Below are 26,058 nucleotides of genomic sequence, written 5' to 3'. Positions count from 1 at the left end.
GTGAAAGGAATGCGCCCAGTTTTCATCATTTTGAAAGTAAAATGCATGTTAATAAAAAGAGATGCAATAAAATCCTAGTGCGTCAATATACTTATATAGCCTTCAAGAGTCTCCCAGCGATGAGAACATCAGGGCCAAATTGGGACAGATCTCCGCCCAAGGACACCAAACCATGTTGTCTTGGCACGTACGGCGTTGACGTCACATCTGCATGAGCCAATGCGGCTCACTTGTTTCGCTTTGACAGCTAGAAGAGACTAAGTCGTATTTAAGAGCACAAAAAGCAATACTATGAACATTGTTGTCTTCCAAACATAATGGGATTTTAAGTTTTCATTAGTTTCCAAGCGATCCCGAAATAAGAAGATGGTGGCTTGTAAATATTTGTCACTACCAGTTAAAGCTAACGCTGCACAGCAAAGTTTGTAGCCTTCACTCCAGATCAGCTTTTTCAGCCTAAAACTACATGGAGGGGGCAACGGCTGATAAATAAAGGAGCCGTCCCTGAGTTATTTCCATGGAATCACTTCTGTATTCAGCCTGAAGGTTTACTGATGATTCTGGGAGAATCAAGGTATTGTCGCCAAGACTGAACAGGTGGTCAGGAGTTTGATGCAAAGACAACATAGACAGACTGGAGATAACCGGATGGGAAATGCTGCGTTACTTTTAAACAGCTTTGTCGTGAAAGGTTTCATATTTTACAGTTGTGTGCTCGGCTAGACAAACCAGAACAGAATATATGGGGTGTATTAATTCTTTGATGTAACACACGTCTTCATTCCATTATCTGCCTTTCTGTCTTTCTTTTTTTTTTAATCTTTTTTTTTTATTGTTGCTGGCATTAGATCTTCTGACACAGATTTACCGGTAGTGAATTTACCGGTAGATTCAGATAATCTGCAGAGCAAAGGCACATGCTGCGATGCCTTTGCTGGTGGCAATAAACTGCTTGTTGGCAAAGATTAACAATGACGTTTTGCACTTCAAAGTCTCAATCCCTCCGTGCAGAGAACTCGCCCGGGCATCTTTCTATTCCACCGTTCTCTCCTTGCATCTTTCATTCTGAATCTTTGCCTCGTCAGTGTTTTGTAGTGCCTGATATGCAGCACAATCCTCGCTGAAACCTCATAATAGAAATTAAATCTTATTATAGATGAGAGAAAAAAAAAAACAACAGTTTTTGAAACCACAGCAGTGGGCAACAAAGAGGGCATGAGGTGTGAAGCAAAAAAAATGTGGAGCATGAAGTGCTGAGACTGACAGTGCTGTGTGCTTTAGGTCTGTTTCTGCGAGAGAGGGAGGAGATGCAGTGTGGAGAATTCGTGTGCTGGAAGGAGATTTAAGTGGAGAGCGAGAGCAGAGAGGCAGAGAAGGGACTGGGGCGAGAGTGGGAGCTGAAGACTGAGAGAGAAACAGGCAAGGGGGAAAGAGGAGTAAGGGAGCATCGGAGTCGAGTCTGCTCCCGACCACCGCCTGTCGGATCTCCATGAGTTGACGGGCTGCTGCTGCTGCTGACTGGAGACTGGATCCTTTTGCAGCACACACACCAGAGTTTCTCCGTGGCTATGCGTTCAGCTTCCATTAACCTCTGCTTGCTCCGGCGCTGGCACACGAGTGAAGGTTTGACCAGCTTTGCTCTGGACCTGACTCAATACCCATGAAACCCTGCCAACTCTGGCATACCCTCCCCTCTCATTAAGGTAAGGGAATAAAGACTTTTCTGACTCTTAACTGGTGTTCGAGCAGCATTTGACCTATTCAGTCATTAATCTGCATTTTAATTGAGGAAACTGCTCTAAAACTAGTGAGACGTTTTCTATGCATGCAACATTTGTCAACAAGAAACAAGGCAGTAGTTAGGTCAAGCTGTCACTGTTTTCAATCTTTTCTAATGAATATTAATCACTGACCTCAGAGTTACTCTACATATCGCTGGTTCTTGTGCTTTCACATTTAATACAAGTGAGATTAGCTCCACTCCATGTCTGTTTCCTGCAGGACTTCAATAAATTGTGATGTTTAGATGAGATGTAATGAATGTGTTGGCCCTAGTACCTATATCACAAGCACTCAATATAGGTCACCTGAACCAGATCTTAATTCTGTTTGTTGTGCAGGAGAAACTGATTGAGTTAAAGCCCTGTCCTTTGGAGTCTTATAGCTCTGAGAGACTTGCTTTATGGAAAGTTTAAGGAAAACAAGTTAATGCGCATGCTGAGTCCCTTTTAGTCACTCTGGTTTGTTAGATTTTGCAATGAACATGTTCACAACTGGAATCTCTACAGCACAAACAGACGCCCCACAACCTCCTAAAGCAGCTGCCTAAATATACATGTCTCTGTAACGTGAGCTTTAACTACCAGAAACTAATTCTGTTGCTGCTGTTTTGTTTTATGTTTATGCTCAGTTTGTATTTTTTTAAATGGATCTCTTTCTACACCAGCCTTAACAAGTTAAAGACTATGAAAGAAAGAACACACTCAGTCTAAATTCTAGGATTTTAGTTCTTTTTTTTTAAATCAAACGCATAAAGTCATGGTGTAATAATCTAGTTTTGAATGACTGATGTTTGATCTACAGAGCCTGATGATGATTTTTACATGAAAAGTCTAGAATTGATGGCGTACATCGAGTACTTTTGTAACCATTCTTGTTCAGAATGACATGATCACATTTTATAAATACAACATTAAAGACTTGCTGTATAAAGACTGCCTGAGCTCAAAATATTCTACAGTTTTGAGGCAACTTTCTTAAAGCACTGCACAACACAACTGCAAAGACGTCAGTGAATCAAAAGTAATAACCTTCAAGCTTTTTTGCACTCATAATTAATAAGAGTTAGATGAAATCTGTATTATATGGAGTGCTGATGTAAGGATGAGGATTTCAACTACTTGTGTTGGGGGTATCAAAGAAACGGCATGTATGGTTGCAGCAGATGCACTTTGAGATGTGATCATTTTAAGAGGATGAGCAGCACACGTCAAGTGAAGTTTGGCAGAGCAGACGTCCAAAATATTCTGTATTATGTTCCCAGCTGTAATAATAATTAGACAGGCCGTGTCTAAAATCCAACATTAGGACACCAAGCTTAGCTGTTGCCTGCTGTCATTATTGCTGCGGGGGAAATCTGTAATACCCATTGCTCCACGGCAAATTTATTTTAGAGTCACATGACGGTCAGGACCAGAGTGGGTGCACAGCTGAGAAACTGCATGTCAAAGCAAGAGACAAAGATGCCTTTGTAACATCCAGATTTTTTTCTATTATTATTATTTTAATGAAAAATTGAGAGAAAGCAGGAAAATGTCACAATACCAAAAGTAAATTTTCCTGAAGTGGTTTTGAATTTTCTATATTTTTACCCAATGATCCTCTGGACATATATGGAGGAAAATGTTCATCAGGAGTTCAAATAACTGGACAGAAAAATACCTTTGCCCAAGAAGATTCCTCCACTTTTCCCTCTGTGAAAAGAAAAATAATTTGATTAATTGGAAGCACTTCTGTTCAAGAGAACTCCCACAGTCACTCCGTAAAAACTAAGGGAGCCCTACATCTGTCTTATTATGGTAATGCGGGACACTGAATTATGAAAAAAATGATAATATTCTGCATAAAATGTACATTTAGTTTTTAAAAAGAATAAACTTAGCTGGTGTTTGTTCAGTCTTTTTCACCCTACTGTCTTAAAAAAAACAGTGTATTAGTGATGCAGATAACATGATTATAACCAATTAAGCAGTTAGACTGATTTTGCAGCAGTATACTTGTTTTATTACTGTTTTAAACAAAGCAGTTACATTGTACACCGGGAACTATTCACAGATTGTCACCTGGAAAACAGAGATGTATATTTTCTTAAATAAATCATTTCTTACAAAAAAATCTACCAAAGAAAGGAAGAAGAAATGCAGCAATGTTCAACTGAAGGCATCCTTTTCATCTGGCGAATTGTGATTTTGCTTTTCTAACAATTTTTTAATTTTTTTTGGCAGCCGGCTGCATGTGTCTGTGTGGCAGGGCTCGGTGAAAGTGTCCCTGTGCATGCCTCTGTCTTTTTTATAAAGTAGGCACAGGCATTTTACTTTATATAAATAACCCATGACATAACCCATAAAGACCCACTCTGACACCACAGAGTCAGTGCCTTGCCCAGTATGTTGAAAGGTCTGAACCCACAATTAATCAGGTTTATGGAGCAGCTGAAGGAGAAGTCCCTTTTGAATTGGAAAGGTGATGTTTTATTGGACTCAGTCCACTAGCTAAGCCTGTTTTTGCTGCCTGGTAGTTGCATCGCATCTGTGCCGTTATCTCTTCAGGTAATGCTCCTTTATATTATTTTTTAAAATCCTTTTTACTTTCATTATGGAAAAGGCTTGTATTCTTATTTTCGTTGGAAAAAAAATGGAAGCGTTGTAGGAACGAATAAAGCTCTGATTTATTTTGTAGTAGAATATGGAGAAACATGATTGTACGCAGATTTCAGTGGAAGAGGTCACCGACTTAGCGTGGGAGTGCATAATGAATGGAGGTTTATCATTGTTCCCTTGTGGGCACTTACTCATGCATCTACCTGTTAAATACATACTCAACTTTACACAGAGCAGCAGCAGTCAGCCTATGTTTAAACCAGCTGTACCTCGCACTTCCACCGATTTATTCATATTAACTGGCACAATACGTACTATCTAAGCGTCGCCTTTTATTAAGGAAATAACAGAATGGTTTTAAAGTTGAGAGGAGAGGTCTAAAATTGGAATCAACACCACAGTTGCATAGTAAAACCCTCCAAACCCGTGGACATCTTTTTATCCCAGTAGCTGCATTGCATGTATTGTTTTTTATTCCCAATAGTCAAAGATTTGCTTTGCACTACTTTACAAAAAATAGCAACAAGGGCTATGAAGTAAACCTAAACAAAGACATTTTAATAATCTCAGAAACATTGTTAGGACTGAAGTATTCAAGGTGACATGCTACCAGAGTAAATACTAGACAGGTGTGATTAAAGGTTTTGCATTTGCATATTTGATCCCTTTATTTACTATGTTTCTCTACACTTACAGCAGCCATTGGGTGTTTAAATTATCTTTTTACACAAAGCATGTAGAGGAGATCATCAGAGAACTCGCATCGTTTGTGAAAATAATAGCGATCCCTCTCAGTCTCCAAAAAGAACAATTTAATGTGCCTTGATAAGAACGTAGCTTGATAGTGCTCCATGCAGGCATAAAAATAGGTTAATTAAACTATGAGGGCTCATACAGCTAAAGCTGTATAGTGTTTCAATAAAGTAGAATTTTATTGAAAAATGTATTTATTTCAGTTACTAAGCGAAGCTCATTATTTAGATTAATTATAGACTGGTGTTTTCAAACTTTAATTATGATAATTTTTCCACTTACAGCTGATGAAAATACAACATTTAAGATTAGAACATGAAAGCATTTTAATGCAGAAATATAAGACTAATGAAAATGCAGTTCAAAACCTGCTTTATGCTTGTTATTTTCAATAAGTACTTTCAGCTTGACAAATGAACCTCACATGAACATATAGTATAATTGTATACTGTATACAATGTATAATAGTATACTGTGAACTTTTGGTCAGTTTCCCGTTCTTACTGAAAGACAATGCAGGTGGAGTTAAATAGTTTTTCTCTGTAATTGTACTGAAAATAAAGAGTTTGATTGTGGGATACCAGGTATCTCAGGGTTATAGAAAGGGCATCATGAACAGAGGCTACAGATCTCGATGCAGAGGTCCCTGGTTCGAATCCCAGCCTCGTGCCATTAGCTGCATGTCTTCTATTTTTCTTTCTTCCCCACTTCCTGTTGAGCTACCAGTGAACAGAGGTCACAAGTGCCAAAAAATATTTGAAAATATAGTTTGGTTCACTATATGCATTACATGTCGAGCATAAAACTAAATGTAACAACTTTTTGTAATTCTTAAAACACACATCAAATGCAGATAGCTTATTGTTTGCCCATCTTGCTCCAGTCTGCCCATTTTGCAAAACGGTCAAATTTGCAAACCATATAAATAATATTTGTAATGAAACTCTCTCAATTTAAAATAATCTACTGAAAAAAATAAAATAGTGAAAAAGTTATTTTAAAATTAAGCACACTGGAAAACATAATAATTGATAAATCATTTTTCACCTCTTCCTATGAAGGTTTGTGTTAAAAATCCTTCCCACTTGGATGCCATCTTTGCAGTCTCTGGTTGTGGCTGTATAATAGGGAACAGTACTTCTGCACTGAGGACCCTCAGCAAAGCAAAACTGCTGTTTAACAAAGGAGCCTTGCATTTTAAAACCACTTATCCTCCACGGGGAGAAGAAATTGTACAGTCCATTCACAAACCTGATTGCACCAAATCATCATGATTTCATTTCGTTCTGCCATGATCTCTTTTTCCTACACTGTGTGGTTGAATATGAGGTCAAGCACACAAAGCTGCCATTGAAAAATCATCAGTGTTTTTCCCCCTAACATTGATGATGCTGTAATTTATCATCTTCTGCTGAGACCTCAGAGTTTGGCAAGAGATGTTTGTGCTTTTGTTCTCTTGTCAGTATACTGGCTATATTCTGTTCACCTCTGGGTATGTAGGGAGTGTCCTGCAGTTTTTTGCAAACATATAACTGTGTAAATATATCCTGCAGAAGAAGCGTCAGTCAGAATCTAATCATTTTTTTTTCTTTTTTTCCCACCCTATAGGTCATGGAAATTTCTTTTTTTTCATTTACATTTACTGCTGTCCAATAAAGTCATTGCTATGTATGAATTTCAAAATTTGCTGACATATTTTCTTTTTTTTTTCTTTTTTTTTACAAGTAGGAAACATGTTGGGATCAGTTAAATATCTTGTCAAAAATCTAACGCTCATTTAGTAAAATGCATAAACTATTAATGTTTAATTTATAAATAATATTCAGACTGGAGTCTGGAGCAGACGGCGGGACTCAACATCAGCAGCATTTTAATAACGGGTGATGGATTCTCCATCTATGTGCGGTTTATCCGAACTGGATCCAGTTTTTAACCAGCAAACTGCTGTGTGCGAAGCTTTCACCACATCATTCATTAACCCTGTCACGACTTCATCATGAGGGAAAAGCCTGTTTGCTTCCACACAGGGTGCTAGAACAACACAGTGGAAATACAAATTAACTTTGCTCTTTAGTTAGCATTACACAAGCAAAATGAAAGCGTTGCTCACTGAACAGCGAGTGCCGCGCCGCTGCAGCTCAGTGGGATCCAGCGCTTTTCCTATTCTCAAGTAATTGAAAATACCATGTTGTTAAAAGAAGTGCTTCGCTGCGGGACGTATCTTGTAAAAATAATTAAAGAAGACGCACATTATCTGTGTTGGCTGGAAGAGCCCAGCGTACGGCCGGGAGGCTGTACTTTGGACAGCTTATTGTACCAAAACAGTCTGAAATTAAAGCTGTGATGTTTGCTGTGATAGAAACTTAACTGCTAAATTCCTGTTCAGTTAAATAACAGCAACATAATATGCATGTTTTCACTATGTTATCAGAAATCTGACACTACTGCTCACAACCAAGTGAACATTCATTTAATAACAAATATTGGTATGACAGTCTCATTCAGAGATCTCATGATGTTAAAACGCCTCAATGTGGGAAGAGAAGTCGAGGCGCTTTTACCACAGGCTTACAGCATGTGTAGAGTAATAAGCAAAAGATTTTATTAGGAGACACAGATACGATGAAGTGTGCCCCCTTGAACACCTCACTAGGCATAAGTGGTCATCAGCTGGGGTCCACTAGTCATTAATGCCTTGCTCCTTTAACCCCAATACATCTCCTTGTGGAGGAGAGTCTGGAATCTGTACCTACAACCCCTTTGCTTATTTGGCCCACAACTCCTATCATCTTCAGCTATTCTCTAATGGCTTTCTGACACCCTTTTTTAGCAGCACTCGCAACTAAAATAAGAAGACTTTGCCAGGAATTAATACTATGCAACTGAACCAAATATATGTCTGTATACTCTAATACATATAACACACACACGCACACACACTTATTTACGCATAGAGTCTAAGAAATCTTATCCATGTCATGTCAAATTGCACCAGTAGAAAGGACGTGCAGTATTTATGATTTACAACTTCTGAGTATTCCTTGTTATGAATAGACAGATAAAATATCAAAATGAGGCTGTAAGCAAAAATCCTTTAAATATTCAGATCAGATGATGAAAGTCTGAGAGTAAAGGCAGGGTAAGGAAAGAAATGATGAAACTGTGGCAACAACCCTCGAAGGATGCAAACAATTTGAAGGCAACTATTGATAAACAGTGACAATTCTGCCATAGAAAAACATTCACTAATGATTGTTGATGGTGTACACAAGAGAGATGCATTATTATATATCTTGTGTAAAGTATGAAACAGCATGAAGAGTTTTGGCAGAGATCTACAAAGATTATAAGTTGGAGAGTTAATTTCTTCCAAAAAAAAAAAAAAGGCCCATCAGAAGGCAGGACATTATTGCTTTATTCTTATGTTTGAAATACCTGACTTTATCACAGAATATCATCTGTAGCTAATCATAGAAGATCATAAGAGAGGAGAAAATTCAACTCTTGTGTATGTTAGCTCCTCTAAGTACAGTAAATGTAATTTTCTTGTCATCCAGTGGCAACGTGTTGGAGTAGCTCTGTTACGTTATTTCTGATATGTTTTCTCTAGACTTTTGTTCATAATGTTTTGGTTATTGCCTCATCCAGAACAGTCATTGCATGTTCTGGCTTTCTATCCTGGATTTTGATGCTGTGCAGGTGGAAGGACTATCGGTCTGCTGCCTGCACTTTGAGCAGCTAACACGTCATAAAGCAGTAGTGTCTTCAGTCAGAGGACTCCTGGGATTTGTTGCAAGACTGACTGCTACCAGAAATTCTTCCTCCCCATAGCATCGCCATCTATGTCACTGAAGAAACTTCTTTGGGATAAACATTTTCTTTGTATATAATTTTTCCTAAATATGTTTACCATAGAAGAAAATATATACATCTTCTTATTTGTAAAAGTTTTATGTTGTTCTTAAACTATTCAGTTACACATAGATTGGTGGTTATTTAAAAATTTGGATTTTCTTACAGTAGATAATTATTAAAATTTGGCTTTTTTTAAAATCAGGGACTCTAAAGTTTTAGCTACCCACTGAGACTAAATATGACCTCTTTGGATTGTGAAGTTTCAAAATCCTGCTCAACAAAAAGTAAAAACAGATATCATCAGCCAACTCAGCCAGGTGTGTCAAGATGGCAAGAAAATAGTTACAAAAGGTTTATTATAAGAGATTTTTAAAAATTTGGAAAAGGAAGTGCTGCTCAAGCGAATAAAAGTCAAATGCAAATCTTTCTTAGTACAGCAGAGCTAGTCTAACTACTGAAAATAAAATAACAAAAAAAACCTAAAAATGTAATTAATCCAAACCAGAATCACCACCAAATTTGCACTTATTACATGATTAAAACAGGGGGGGGGGAGGTCTAACGTAGCTTCCTATGTTGTTCAGGATTTAGTTTTAGCACAAACAACGTTTTGACTGTCAGGCCTCAAAGTCTCAATAACCCTCACTAAACACAGACTTTAATAAGCAACAAGGAACAAGCTCCAAATTCAGTCCAAGTCTGTCCCATGAATATGCTTCCCTCAGAGCCTTTTGAAGGTGCAAGGTCTAATCCTCTGCTGTGATTGGTGCCGTGTCCCACAGCTGGTCCAATGGGCTTTCCACAGGAGGGAGGCAGGCCAAAGGCTCCAAACAGCCAAATGTCAGTGTGTGTGTTGCCACGCTCAAATGTGCATGAAGAAAGGCCGCCCCACTTCTTCCAAGGCTAGGTCATTCAATAAATTACAATGTGTAATACTCAGAAATTTCCCTGTTGTGGGACAACAAATGATATTTCAATTCATCTGAAAGATTAAAAGAACCTTTTAAAAATAACAAGCTTTAAGCAGGTATTAAACATGATTTTCAGGCCCCATTTTACCATATATATGGTAAATATATATGGTAAAATATATATTTTACCATATAGACCGATAACATTACATCTTATCGGTCTGATGTAACATTGTAATTTTAAATGTGTTTTCATTTGTTGTAAGCAGACAATCATTATGATAATTTAAAATTCTGACTTAAAAAAAACCTAAAACGTTTGTGTATAATTAACCTGTAGAATGAGCTGGACTCAGTGAACTGAGTTATGAAAATAAAACATTTCAAATTTATTAAGTAGGATTGTTGAACTAAACAAAACACGACCAAAGCCAAAGATGAGAAAGAAATATTTACTAAAAGTGAGAAAATAGATCAAGGAAAACGGAAAGCAGCAGGACACAGAGAACGTAGAATATTAAAATAAAACAGGAACTGCACTCAAGTGAAAAGTCAAAAGTCCAAAACCAAAGCATAAAATGTCACAGAACTTAAGAACAATGGAACAAACACAGCCAGACTGCTTCACTGAGCGAAAATGAAGATTGATTTAAAATATACTTTTCAAAAGAAAAGATCTTTAGGGCCGCTGTTTGTGATCTATGGAAATGTTTTTGCATGAATCACTTGTTCCTCTTTTTGCACATTGAGAACTGCCTCTATCTTTGCATCTCTACTTAATATTTATGGGGAAACCATTTATGAATGAAAAATGTCTAGAAAGATTAATAGCTAACAATTTCAGTCTGGTTCAGGAGAACTGTTAAGCTTCCCAGCTGCAGCTGTGCAGCAGTAGCAGCATCAAAGCAATTTGAACAAAATCTACAGAAATAAGAGCCTGTCCAACACACGTCAGCTCTCACTGCCACTATGTAGTGATTCATTGTTGTTCATGATTTACTCAATGAGTTTTATCATGCTGGTTAAGCTAGGGCTTGACTTTTACTCCATGTGTTTAAAATCATTTTGAGTTCTTTTTAAAATACAACCCATTGTTGAACTTTATCAGAGACATTGTTCTGGTTATATTCTTTCTAAAAGAGACCCACTTTAGAGCTAAAGCTAAATCTATCCAGCTGGCAGAGGGCCAAGCATCACTTTGCTGCCACAGCTCGCATAAAATAGTTTCCTGCAAGTGCAAAGAAGACCTCTACATTAATTATCCTCTCAGCCAACTTTTCAACTTTCACTTTCAGGCTTAATGCATATCGAATGAGACACTTTAACATGGATCTCGTCTCTGCTTTGAAATGTATTAAAGGGCATAGGCATTAATTTTCACATTGACTTAAATATTCACAGTTTTGTCGAATGGAGATGGTTCAGGTTAAGTTTAAGATCAAGGGAACATGGGGCTGAATATGAATCATTTTAATGACTCACTAGGCTAATGTTTGATTTTAACTTTCTCTTAATCCACATATGAATCCTAACTTATTTTAAACACTATTTTGTGCGCAAACCCCATTCAAATCTCCAGCTTGAGACACTGTGGAGGTCTGAGGACAGAAGAGGCTGATGTGTTTGTGAGTTCTAGTTAATGCTGCAGTGTGACAGCAGTGAATATAATTAGACAAACTGGATAAAATGTCCACTGACATGTGACACTAATATGAGATGAATAATGGTGTAGATCATCAGGTTATGAAAGACTTATCAAAACAAAAACATATCCTGGTACTCCTTGAATTATGATGACTGTCAAACAAATACGGTTGAGCGGCATTATTAAAGGGAAAATGAGGGCTGTCATTGAGAAACAGTTCTAAAAGCTAAACAATTTCTTTAAAGAAGCTTCGTTGTGACAGGTTCATGTCATTCTTGTCATTTGGTCTGATCTCACTGAAGTGACACAAACTGCCAGTTTAAAAATAAAAGTGTGACTGCAACAGTATGCTGCCATCCAGACTGAGCAGCTGCCTTCTCCACAACTTTGTTGTAACCAGAGTTGTATGTATTTATGGCTTTGGTTTCCTAAATGGTCAAGGGACTGGTTCTCAATTTTATTATTATTATTATTATTATTATTATTATTATTATTATTATTATTATTATTATTATTTTAAATCCAAGTAAATATGCAATGATGTTTAAAAGTTGCTTGTAATCTTTGCAGTTTGTGACTGAATCAAAGTCTTAGAAGTGGAAGACATCTTTCATTGACACCAAGCTAAGGACAGACATTTATTGGTTTAAGTGCCGTATGTATATGGGTCAATGAGCCAGCGTGATTATCGGATAATGTGGTCATTCTCTCAGGGGTAATGATTCCTGAATGACAAGAAACCAAATGCCAGCCATTTTTCCCATTATCTACTTCATGCCTTTTGTATGAGGATGTCTCTCCCAGCTTAGACGGTATAAACAACTCTAATGTGATATTCTACACAGACATAGAAATCACAAGAAATTTTACAGGGAAGTTCAGTTATAAGGGTAAATTCATCAAATGAATGTCTGAAAAGTGTGACCTGCATATGTACTTTGCCCTGCCGAGTCAATACTTTGTTGAACCATCTTTTTTTTTCCTATCAGTTTTGCACAAGCAGAGACCAAAATTGTTCCTCTATAAATTATAGCAAAACTTAAAAACTGAAACAGAGAACTTGCTCTTTACCCCAACGTTGGATAAATGATCAAAAGGCAATAGATGCATGCATGGAAGGAGTTTTACACTTTTAATTGTTTTAATGTTGTCTAAGATTTTGATTATAGTTTGTGCTTGTTTTGCCTTTCGTTTTCGTAATGTCATCAGGATCAAGCGCTGAATCTACTTCTTCAAGTTTAGGTTTGCATAGTTCCAATTCACAACAAATGTCATCTTAAGGTACTTTTACAAACATGTCATGTGAATTCCATCACACATACATTCAACTTAATTCTATCTATCAAACAATCTAGTTCAGTTCAAATTATTTAAAAATGTTTTTAAAGGAAATCAAACAGATTGCTTCGAGTCATTAAATTACAGCAAAACGAAAATACTTTTTCTTGTTTCATCTTTATAAAGTGCTCATTAGCAGCATCCAATTTACACAAAGAGAAACCTGTGACTGTTTCCAAAAGTAATTTTTTAACAGCTTTCTGATAGACCTGATGCTTTGCAAACACGACAGAGGAAAAGATTTCGATCTCTGCAAATCTATGTGGGACTAAAAAAAAAAGTATCCATGGCAACAAATTCACTGTACACATTTTTCTCTTATTCTTATTTATATTTTAAAACTCCACAAATGGTTGTTTTCATCACTCGCTCCATAACAATGCTCAACGTAATATTCAACATTTAAAAATTTTAACTTTAAAGTGCCTTATGTATTTTACCCGTATTTGTGCACTTGTATTAACTTTGTACTTACTCATTTAAAAACAACTCTTATTTATCCTCCTGACTTTGGCTTTGAAGTTAGCAGAACATGTTTGATCCTTCGGTGTCTCAGCTTCTCATCTCATGACTTTGAGGTTTGAAAGATTACATCGGGTCTGTGTTGCATTCCCTCTGAAACCGAGCCTCTTACGTCTGTCTGATGCAGAGCTTGATTCACTGCCACCTTTCCTTTCTCAACATGTGTAATTACGTCGCTGTGTGTGGTCTGCGGATGGCACAGCAAGAAGTTGTTTAAGGGGTGAAGGAAAATGGATGCCCAGCTCTTCAGGATGACATTTAAAATGGGTAACAAAAGCAGGGTGGAGGCTGGAAAGCGAGGCGAGTGCATCAGGTATTCGGATCACTGTTGTTGTTGATAAAACCGTCAGACTGGGATCAGATTTATGTTGTTCTACAACAACAACTCATGCTGTGTTCCCGCCTTGACCACTGCTATGTGTTTACAACTCTGTAGCATGTCCTGCTGTAAAGAGTAAAAAATAATGCCAAGGTGAGGAAATCTCTGTCGTTGATGCTGCTTTCACTGATTGGTGTGCCGACTTGAAAATGTGTCCCAAGAGTTTGATGAGAAGGTGGATGAGACAAGGTATTTTCATGCGAAGTGCAATGTTGAACTAAGTCAGCAACCTATTTTGTTTCCTGTGGGTAATTCATTTGTTACAATAAGCTAGAGTGTTTGTCTCAACAAATCTTTCACAGAGATTATTTTATTTCCTCTCTTGAACATTAAGTTCATATTAAAATATCCTAAAAACAATGTGAAAACAAAAAAGTCTAAAGAAAGTGTTATAAAGAAACATAATTTTAGTCCTTGTCATCAAAGGAAGATGAGAACGGTTTAAAACTTCAGCTTCATTTTACGTAGGTTCCCGGTTTTGCAAAGTTGTGCATTATATGTAAACTATACTATGATTATTTTTATCAATAAGGGCAAAAACAAGTAAAGATGATCACTAAGAAATACAGTAAAAGCCAGCTAGACCCAATTAGCCACAGGTCTATAGAAACAAGTCCTGAAACTCTCTTTCACACAGATGTTACGCTCTCGGGGGAACAAAATCAGTCTGTCGTCCTAGTTTCATAAGCATGAAGTAACAGACCGTGTGGATGGCTATGCCAAATAAACACAATATATTTGGGTCGAGGAAGCTGTTTGTACAGTCTTCTGACCTCTGACCCCACTCGTGATTATTTGGGAAGTTTCCTGTTGCTGGAACATCCAATCAGTGCTACTTTGTTTCTTGGAATAGCTATTTGCTTGTGAAGTCTGAAAGACTTAAATCACCCTGGGCTTATTTTATTTCCGGTGTTGAACATTAAAATTCATGTTAAAAACTACTGGAAACAAAAAGAGTCTAAATGAAGTGTCACAAAGAAACAGAATACAGGTCATATGTAAAATTTTAAAGATGATTTGCGACTTTGGTCTTCTCTAGTTACATTTCCAACAAAGCAAAGGAAAACGAGATTGGTTTAAAACTTAAGTCTCATGTGAGGTGCTATATAAAAGGCTGTGTGTAAAGTTAGTGTTATATGTACATCTTCTAGCTTATTGCGCATGCAACATCCTCTCTTTATTACATATTACATAGCTGTCCCAGTTTTATTTATTTATTTTTTTCTAATTTAATTATTTGCCCAGTTCTCTAAACAATGCCTGAAGGTTTCAATCTGCTTAATATTTTTTCCACAACTTGGAATTAAACGTAATAATATATTGTTGTTGTTGTTGTTTTTGTCTGAGCAATATGGTTTAGTGCCACTTTAAAGGTTCAACATGTTATTTGGAAAATATCAGGGCAATACAATACAAATTATTTAATACTGCTCTGGTATTCAATTCCCAAGATTATAACTTCACATAGCATTTTTACAGCGTCTTTTACCCGTGCACAAATTTTTAATTAGATTGAAGTCTGATATTTTTAAGCTCATCCTTTGATCATTTGATTATTGCCTTTAAAATATTATTTGTTGTCAATTTAAAAGAGAATTTCCCGTCTTAGTCTAAAATAATTTTTTACTATTCTGCCTGCATTTCAGCCATTGCTAATTTCTTGGTCCTGGAACTAAAAATCATCTTTAAAACTCTCATTTTTCATCTAGGCCTACCTTGGACATTGTTTTATGGTCTCAATAATATTTTTTTGGTTTGTTGCACACACAGTGATTTACTTCATTGGTTCAATAAACAAATCTCGGTTTTATTCAACCCAGTACCTGTAGTACTGAAGAGATTATACTACATCAGTTTATGATGTGTTGACATAGAAATTGTCCCTTGGATCAGTTCATTTTTTTCCCTTCACGGTTTTATTTTAACAGTTAATTAAAAATGAAGGTGTTTTCAGCTTCAACCATATATAGATAAGAGCACAGTTTTCATCTGCTAGTTAAGAGCTCTGAAGCACTGGAGCTCAGGAGCTGCAAGAGGCTATTTGGCTCACGTAAAACTATGAAATATTGGTCTATTTTTTGGTTTTCTCCAATTATTCTATATTCCCATGAAAATACACTGGCCCCACTTTGAAACTCGTGGTAAATTTTAGACATTCTTATGTTTTTTGCAGTTTTTAAACTATACATTTTGTTTTTCTTTATTTATTTATTAGAGGTGTGCCGATCGATCGGCCACCGATCATAATTGGCCAATTATGTGTATGATCGGTGATCGCCGATCACGGTCTCTTGTTGCCAATCACACAAACCGATGACCTGCATCTCCTTTCGCAGCCTGCCTTTGCAGCTGGTCTCCTCTTTCCTTCACACTGCGCAAACCCGCAGCAACAAGCTTCAGAAGCTTGTTGCTGCGGACGAAGCTGCTTCAGACGAAGCTTCGCTTCTGCTCCACCTGGTAGTGACTCTCACACCAAACCTCTGCTTAAAGCTGCAACGTATAACATAAAAAAATACATTTTGCATACGTATTAAAACTTTCGCTGTCCTAACATGAGACAGAAAATCTCTAAAAAAATAATCGATCTCCTCCCTGCTCTGCATAATTACTCCGATCAGTCAGAAACAGCCAATCACAACTAGCAGTAATCAGCTAGCCGCCATGCTATCAGGAAGTTTTCATTCAGTAACTCTGGATTGTTTATTGTAGTGGATCCTGTATTTCCCTTTGAATGCTAAGTTTTATACTTGAATTTTTTGGCAATGTTGAGAGGTTTTATTTTGGCTCTTTGCATTTTTTAGCCTCTTCAGAGCCTTCAGATGTTATCAGTCTGTTAAAGATAGTATTACCGATAGCAGTACAATTTGCACAATGTTTGATTTGTTTAGTTTTCTTGGAAAAAGTTATTAAAACCAGGTTTTTGTCTAAATTAAGGTGAATTTATGGTTCCTTTTTCCACATAATGTAACCGTAGTGCTTATGATTTAAAAAATAATAATTATGTGATCGGTATCGGTGATCGGCCCTCATGGGTGATCGGAATCGGCACACCTTTATTATTTATTTATTTATTTTTTGCCTTTTCTTTTAACATCCAGTTTTACATCTTTCCTAATCAGTTTTATAGCCAAATTCAAAGAAAATATATTCTCACATTAGGATCATGCCACATTCATGCTTCTCTGGAAGCTTAAAAATACCCAAGGTAACTTTCAATTATTGATTTTTTTTCTTTTACAAATGGTGTTGGACATTATAGATAGTTCAGCCATAAACTAATCAAACTAAAGTAACTCTCAAGGTCAGAGAATTGTCCAAATGTCTTTTGGCAAATTCCCAGTAGGTTCCCAAATGACTTTCATTCAGGAATGGCTTCTGTCTCACTAGTTACCCACAAATCCATGACCTGAATGATTAGATGTTGCAGAAGTAAATTGACAGATAAACAATTCCTTCTACGCACAATTAAACTACTTTAGATGGTAATCTGAGAAACAAAAAACTAATATTTATTGTTCAGTTCAGCCAAACCTAAAGAGAGGCAGTCTTATGTAAAATTTACTTTTTTGAGCTTTGCATCATGTCATAATGTTATTCCCACACGTTCCACGTGCGGCTCCTCCATGGAGCTGCAGTTTCCAAGCCAACTTTCAGCCTCACAGAGCACTACTTCCCCCTAACTCCACTCTGCTCCTTCAAACTAGCAGCAGAAATTAGCAAACACCATGGAACTTGAAATGTTGAGTGGTTAATAGAGGAGCACTGGTTTGATGACTTCCTGAAGTCTGACTGTGAGAGAGTTTCTCAAAGAGACAGAGTCTCAATTTCAAGACATTGTTACAAAGTCAGCAATAATCATCATACTTTCATTCTGTACTGATTTAGATTCACTCACCGCAGCATGTCGACTGCTTAAGGGGAAACATGACAAGGGAGTCTGACATTTTCTAGAGAATTCAGCAAAATTTGAACAATTTGCTCTATCCGTAGTCGTCTTGTTTCAGATATGATTCATACTTTCCTCAATAATAGTCAGGACAAAACTGTTTTTTTTCTTTTCTTCAAAAGGTACCATTAAAATGCAGCCAATAAAATTGTCTACTTTGATCAATTTTGATGCTGTCTCACTATGAATGTTATGTTTTCAACTTGTTTATTTTTGCATTTGTTGCAGTTTCATTGGGGACACATCCGCCTGACAAGGTTTAAATGTTTCTTCATCAGACACTTATTTGAAATGGCTTATGATGCATCACTGTGAACGTTTTTAGTTCTGAATGTTTCAAAAATATTTGACCATCTTTACCAACACACTCAAGAAAAATCAAAAACTATTTGCTTTGCTATTACGAAGCACTCTGAAGACTGATGAGAAAAAAAATTAAATATTTTTTTCAGACTGCCTGTCAAAAATAATAATAATAATAATAAAAAAACTTTAACATTGTGAAAACTTAATGTATAAATATACAATTTGTTTGGACTCTGAAGGGTATTAAAAGTGAGCATTGTTATGATTTTGTAAATGACTTTGAAGAACAACAGTCTGAAGGCTGTCAAATTTGGAAGCAAAAACTTCATGAGCAGGACTAGCATCTCCTGATTAGATGCAAATGATGAATGGGGCACTGACAAGGTGCAGAGGGGCTTGAAAGCATAGCAAGCAAAAAAAAAGAAGGAAGGAAGGAAAAAGAAATAAATAGAACATGGAGAGTGTCCTTCAGATAATTATCCAGTAACCTGAAAGCCTTCACCTCGATGATCACACATGGAAGAAAGCAGTTAATTACACTAGTAATACATTTAATTACAAAAGTCCTGACTCTAAAGTCTTATGGTGGCACAGCAGCCTCCTCCACTCCACATCTGCATGCATACGGACATGGCAGGAATTTTACACTGCATGCGGTTCCTGGCACATCTCTGATCATCCTCAAACCAGAAACCTCCAGATTCGCGGCCACTTGCTCTACCAACTGAGCCACTGTCTCCATCACACCCAGATACAATAATCTGCCACTTTATTCGGTATGCCTATTCAATTGCTTGTTAACACACATAGTGAAACAGGAAATTGTATGGCAGAAACTCCTGACTTACAATGAGATGTAACCCTGGATTTTGTCTTCATTAGTCTGAAGACTAATTGAGTCAAATTTGCTTTGACTCAATTAGTACCAGTTTTCATGGTCCTAGAGCTAGAGCTTAATGCAGTGGGAATACAAAAAATGGTAAGAATAACCACAAGCATGAGGTAAGCACTGAAACATCTTTGCATATTCTGCTAATTATGTTGGTTGCAAAATGGACAACCCACACTAAAGTGCACCAAGGCAATAGGATTCAGTCAGACATTTATGTTGCACTCATGTTTAAAACAGAACAAAATCCATAAGAGTCAAAAAAGATGAAGTTCAATAGTAGTTTAATAAAAGATTGAAATCAATGTTGAACAATTGCATATTTATAAACATTTTCTGTTTTTTATTTTCTCTACTACAACTTTTCATCATTTTGTCCTTCTACTTGTAGCGGTATGATAAATTAGTCTGAGGTGCATCCAGACTGTGCATTAGTACTGCTTGAAAATAAGTAAGTAAATATCAAGAAAATGTGTTATGAATGCCTAGAGCCAACTTACAGAAGGGTTCGTCTTTGCAGATGTCGCCCAGTGTATTTTGTTTTTTAAACTTGTACCCAATATTAATGCAGTTATTAATACAAAATGATATCCCTCCCAGTACCAGCAAAGAATACATAATAAAGTGTCCAGTGTTCCTGTCAGGTTGTTACTGACCCTTAAATTTACATCCTTAAGTGAACAAAGACAAAAGACTTTGAACCCAAAGGACAAAAAACATTTCTTGTGGAAAAAGAGTCCACTTTAGGCTTTTTAATTTCAACTTGAGAGATCATAACAGTGAGACGGAGGTCAACTAATCCTTTTCCCTCATACCGTCTTTCTTTAATTCAACCATGCTTTGATCCTGTGTGTCTGAATAAACAAAGAATAAAGAAAATTGTTAATTGGCTGGTTAATTTTACTCACCTACATTTTGCAAACATTCTTGCCATTACTGTATGTATTTTTCTTTTTTTTTTTTGCCTGGAATTCAATGTAAAGGACCAGATTAAAATGCTTTCATGCAGGCAGACATAAAAACAATAATCCCTTCCTACAACACTGCAGTCAGATCATCTAGCAAGAGCTGCTAATAAGAAAAGGGGAAGCCCCATGTGAAATGGCAAAAACAATCAGGGTGTAGTGGGAGTGGTGAGGGGGTTTAATCATTTGTCTTTTATCTCGCTCCCTGTAGCCATGTGATTAACCAACATTAGGATTAGATTGTTTGGTATAAACTCTTTCTTAGTTCAATGAATGAAAGCAGAGACATAATGGCAATCTGCTCAGGATCAAAAATACTCCGCTGTCACGAACAGGACAGACTCTGGAGAAATCTGCGGGTTTTGTCTGACATGTCCACACTTTACTGTGTTTCATGTATATGTTTTTCACTCCTCTAAAATGCAACAGTTTATGTAAATGTAGTCAGAGTAAAAGTTGATGTGAATCAGATAAAGAATGCAAGATTTTACTTTAAATCTGAAAATGTTATTTTAATCTTAATCAATGTATGGTTCTGTGGAAGAAAACTTTAGTAATTTGGAAGAGTTGAGTAGCTACTAGATATTAGGGGTGAAACACTATCCAAAAAAAAAAAATAATAATAGTCATGGTTCGGTACATATTCAGGATTTAAAAATTACAGTTTGGTAAGTTGTCAGTGCATTTTAATGAAGAACAAATAAATAAAAGCATTGCTTTCTTTGCTTTAGTCAGCAGTAAGTAAATAATATTTGTCAGTTTCAGAAATTAATTTGATTTTATTGTGCTCTGAAACTTAAACGACTTGTAGAATGCAATAACTAACTGGAGATTTAGTTGGATTTTATTTTATAGCACAATCAATATGTTACCTTCACTTGTTCTAAAAATGATGTCAAACATAACTTAAATAAATTTAGCTTTGCAATCTGATGTCTTGAAATTGGCTTCTGTCTTTTTAGGAAAGGTCATCAGGGTTTTTTTTTTTTGTTTTGTTTTGTTTTCAGCAGGATAACATTCCTAAACATCTAGCCGAATCACCAAAGAAATGGTCACAAAATCAACCTTCTTTAATGGCCATCTCAGTTCCTTCACACAAATCTGTTAAAATACCTTCGGGGAAAGCTGAAGACATGAGAACATAATGAAAAAAGCCCAAGACAAATTGTGCAAAAAGTAATTGCCAAAGAGCCCTCTCTCTGTGTACTCCAACTTTCTGAGATTATAGGAATTATATGTGCAGTTCTACTGGGACAAGAGGCTTGTGCAAAATATTAATAGCAGTGATACTAAAATACTAACAGTTGTGTCAACAGTGATTTTGTTAAAAAAAATAATTATTTCTTAGCATAACATTTTTCCTTTTTTTTTTAACATAATTTTGTTACCATCTGAAAGGTTTTTGTTGGCACAGGGCAACCTTGCAGTTTAAAAATGACCCCCAATTGGTCTGCGCTGTTCGTATTAACTGGTGGGCTTCAGTAGTTCTGGTTAAAGTTGATTAAGCTTTGAATTTATTGTTCAGAGAAATCTTAGGATTTCCTTCATACTGGGACTACTGGATCTCTATAAACATCTTAGATTATAGAGAAGATGATATCTACCGACGTATCTACATCATCTTCGGTGATGCAGATATCTTGTCTGACAGTGTGGAGAAAGAGCTGTGGAGAAAGAGCTCTGCCAAAAGATCAGAAAGCTGTTGAACAGGGAATTCACCTCCAGCTTGCACTGGGCTGCAGATCCACAACCCCAGGTGAATTTTGCCCTCTATATCTATGGCTCCCTTGATCTTTTCACAGCACTGGTCTTCTGGACTCTTCATAAACTTAAACTTAGTCCTGCCAGCTTTCCCATGTCAACAATTCAACAATAAGATCACCTACACATTCTTTATTTATGTAAAAACATTTTGTCTTTGGAGTAATACAATATCTCTCATTGCTGTGAAAGTATAACGTGATGTTGGACGGCTTATTGTTTCATGCTGTGCCATATCTGTGTTTTATACTGTAATTATATATGAAAATGGTTCTTATTTATATTACAGCATCACAATTCCTTACATCTGAAAATGACTACATTAGAAATGGTGAAAGAATGTCAGTGCTTCATAATTTACATCAACACCTTTATTCAGTACATACTCACACCTACAGCAGTGATCTTCATTAAACCATTTAACTAACACATAGGTTCTGATTATTTTTCTCTGTAATATGAATGTGAATAAGATTGTTTATTTAATTCTTACCAGAGCTAATTGTTCTACGTAAAACAAAATAAGTGTGCTAAATGAATTGGGGGGGGTGGGTGGGAGCCATGCTGCAGCAACTCTGTTGCTCGTTAGTTTTTTGTTGTTAGAATCCTGAACTTTCCCAGATACACGCAGGTCAAAAATGTTAATATAAGGATTTGAATTTAAGTACAAATGAAAACAGGAAAACAAAGTGTGGCTTGCATGTTCTGTAATGAGTTTCAAGAGAAAAATTAGAGAGGGAAATCAAACCTCGTTTTGATAGCAACAGTGGCATAGAAAATTTACAAAATACTTGTTTTATGGAGGAAGAATGAAATATTTAAGAATATATTTTTGTATGCTTTATTGCTATAAAACACAAGAGAGCTGTTATGCGTGACGTGAATTACAAATAGCTTTACAGAACAAAAATAATAATTTGGCAAAAGAAGGACATTGTTGCAGAGAAATTACAGAGTGAAACTATAAAATGCATGCATAAAAAGTTTAAAAAAAGTTAAATCTAGGCATGAGAAAAATGCTCATTTATTGTTTGTTCTTACATGCTCACTGAATGACGGAAAAGGAAAATATTTAGATGTTAAATATGTTTCCAAAGATGAATAAAAGATGGAATAAGCAGATCTAATATTTATCTTACTTTAAGAAGTTCTCCATATAACAAATTATTTTATACAAATAACATACAAACGTGGAAGGATTTGTTGGGTAGCCCTAAATCAGACAGCAGAGAAACCATATTCCAGTGATTCAGACTGGAACTGGTCCATATCAGTGATTTCTGCTGCAGAGAGCCAGCTGCTACTCATCATGTCAAGCACATAACAACGATATGAAAAAAATAATAATTTTCTCAGATGAATATATAAAAGCTTTACTTACTGACTGGTTTAGAGAAACAATTGGCTCATTATGGTCAGTCTTACACAATACTGTCTTACTAGACAACCTTTATGTGATCAGTGTGTTTTGGTTCCTGTAGCAATGGTCAGTTCAGCAGTTCACAGTGAGAAGAGGAACAACTCCACCATTGTTTGCTTTGTGTTTATTCCCTTTTGATGGCATCCTCGTGCAGAGCGGCTGGCCAAATGGTTAATTTGTTGTGTGCTCTTGTGAGATTAGAACAAAGCCTTGATCAGAATTGTTCACTTTTTGCCATTTAACCAGATGACAGGACCCCCGGCTCCGCCTGCAGTTATAAGCTCTTTCTGGATCCACTCAGTGAGTTAACGTGTTTGTGTTTTTTTTTAGGACTTGTGTTCATTCATTTTTATTCTACAAATGCCATCCTTCATTTGAGAGATGTTTCATAAAAAAAATAAAATAAAAAATCTGAAGTTTTCATTTTATTTTGAATAAATTGTCCTCTATCTCATAATTCAAAGTGACAAATACTCTATTTATATTTTCAGGAGAAGAGTGAAAGTGTAGTGACGGACAAGGTGTTTACCACAAGTTGTGGACTAGGTTTAATGTGCTGAATAACTTAATGTGGTTATTCATGTTGTATTTTAATTCACATGTTTAAAGATGCAGAATGTGCTCTTCTCTTATGTTAAGTTCTTGGATTTAATTACTTCAGTTTAAGCGATCATTTAAAATAGAGCTGTCTATAATTATAATTGTGGAGTGAGGCAATTTTCTTCAGATAACTTTGTTCGTGAGCAAAGTGACACAAAATCCAGGGTTACATCTCATTTTCCTGTGTTCCTATTTGACATTTTTTACTTTTAAACCATGACTATAATATCAATTCGATAATGGCGATAATCAGACTCTAATGTCAATTTGTTGTGCATATAGTTGTAGAGGAGCAAACTGAAAGGCAAAAAAAAAGAAGTCAAACAAAAGACAAAGAAAAAGAGACAAAGAAAAAATCTGCCCATCTGAATCTGTTTGTATATGTGGCCTTTTTCCTGTTCCAAATGCATTCAGAGGAGAGAAATTACTTTTCAGTCTGCCTTCAGACAAATCTGAGTGACAGACAGCTTCTTCTTCTAATACTGCAGACAGAACAGATTATTGACTAGACCAGTCATTTGACTGGAAATCCTTGACTGTAGTGCATTTGCTAGAATTGCTCGATATCTTGGTTTCTTGTGTGGATCCCAACCATAGTTTTCTGAAGCAGCATTTTCTTAAGTGTTGTGTCTCTTTTTGGTGATACAAAGTGGTTTTATAATGGGGCAGAAAAAGGTGTCGCTGATGATAAACAGTGCTGCACAGGCTTTGTGGATTGACAGATGTCACTGTGTATTTCTGCATCTTTCTCTTGCAGATGTATTTAAACTGATTGTCATGGATCAGATTAAATGGGAATCCAGCATGATGCGAGGATGTGGCCTGAAGGTATTAAGAAGTTTCCATAATGATATTTTTAACCAAAACTAATTATTTGAGATTAAGTAATTTAATAGAGCGTTTTTCCAGAGTTGGATCTAATGTTTTAACCAGAATCATCTTATTAGATTTCTAAATTGTTTTATCCTTTAACATTTATGAGGGAATAAATACTGCTACGTGAAATAGAGTCTAACAATAATATTGTTAATTTGATCATGGGTTTATTTTTGCATTGTTATTTTTCTTAAAATATGAATGGAAGGGTGGTCAGATAGATATGAGGATTCTAGAATTTGGCCTTTGCTGCATTAACAGTGTGTTAAATGCATCTCCACAGCTGAATGGGCACAGCATATTTAATAAAGTGCTGGTTTTTACATTCGACAGATGACCTTAAACAAGTCTAATGGCTTTCAGAGTGGAGAAATATCACCTTTGTTCAAGCTGTCACACATTCTGTCTCTCTGCTGCAGTCTTGTGACTTTTTAGAGAGATGTAATACAAAATAGGTATTTGGTTGTAACACTTTGCTGAAATGGTCTGTTCTGATTTTGTTTTTAATTTATTGATAAAGTCAAAACTGTTTTAAAACAGTTGGCAGAAAAGATAACTCAATGCAAAGGCTTTGGAGCAACAATGACAGAATTAAAAGTGATTCAGGTTTTACATGTCTTCAGTGTTCATTATGCCGGAATTTACAATCAATCATTTGTTTTATTAAAATTATTTATTTAAACATGTATTTAAATAAAAGTAAAAAAAAAAAAAAAAAGTAATGACCAGCTGTGGTCTTATAAGGGAAATTTGCTTCCAATCACTTTGTGGCTTAGATTTTATAGCGGACAATGGGAGGCTCTGAAGCTGCCCAGTGGCTGCAGAGGAGTGGAGGGCAAAATATGAAGCATTCACATAAAATAAGTGAAAGTTTGTCTCTTCTCAAACCTAGTTCTCAATCTAGTTTCTTTCCTGAACAGGGAGCTGTGACCAAGCTTAAGGTAGTTCCTGAGTTTCACCAATTGGAATTGATACATTTAGCCTGAGACAAAGAAGTGTAAATGTTGCAGGTAACCACAATGGTACAAAAATCTAAAAAGTTGCAGTTTCTTTCTTTGAAATGTGTTCCTTCTATTGAGAAACACTCCTGTAGCAGCCACTCTTTCCTCAAGTGTTAGTGGTGGAGAAGGAATTAGGATGTTATTACATATGAGGCTCATGATGCCTGGAAGCGAACATCCCTGCTGGAAGTAATTTATTGTACTGCAGTCAGCCTTTCCCACAATCTTGATTAAAAATAAAAAATAAAAATCTACTCCTGAAAATGGCTTTTTGCTGTTTGCTTCGGAAACTGACATAAAAAAAAAAGAAAACCTTTGTTTCTTTACCAGCTCCTTCACGAGGGAAGTGCTGCCAAGGGGCCGTTTACAGTCTTTGGATTTATTTATTTTTTTTGTGACTTCCAACACAATTTCATGACCGGTTTTAGGGGTGGATCTAGAAAAATATTTATGGGATGGCAAGAGGGGAACAGGGATTTTTTCAGGGGTGGCAGCATATGCCAGTGTGTGTG

At 36.3% G+C, this 26,058-nt stretch overlaps 1 protein-coding gene across 1 annotated transcript in view; it reads left to right on the top strand.

Moving 5' to 3' along the window:
• Positions 1-474: 474 nt before the first annotated feature.
• The window catches only part of opn7b (opsin 7, group member b), a 72,902-nt gene continuing 47,318 nt past the window's right edge, over positions 475-26,058 (top strand). Inside the window, exon 1 of the mRNA XM_008413897.3 lies at positions 475-1,703. The gene's annotated coding sequence lies outside the window, so the exon portion shown is untranslated. The remainder of the gene's footprint in view (positions 1,704-26,058) is intronic.

Source organism: Poecilia reticulata, chromosome 7, assembly GCF_904066995.2.
Source record: "Poecilia reticulata chromosome 7, P_reticulata-male-v2, whole genome shotgun sequence".
Lineage (NCBI taxonomy): Eukaryota > Metazoa > Chordata > Actinopteri > Cyprinodontiformes > Poeciliidae > Poecilia > Poecilia reticulata.
This window is presented reverse-complemented; position numbering and strand designations above follow the sequence as displayed.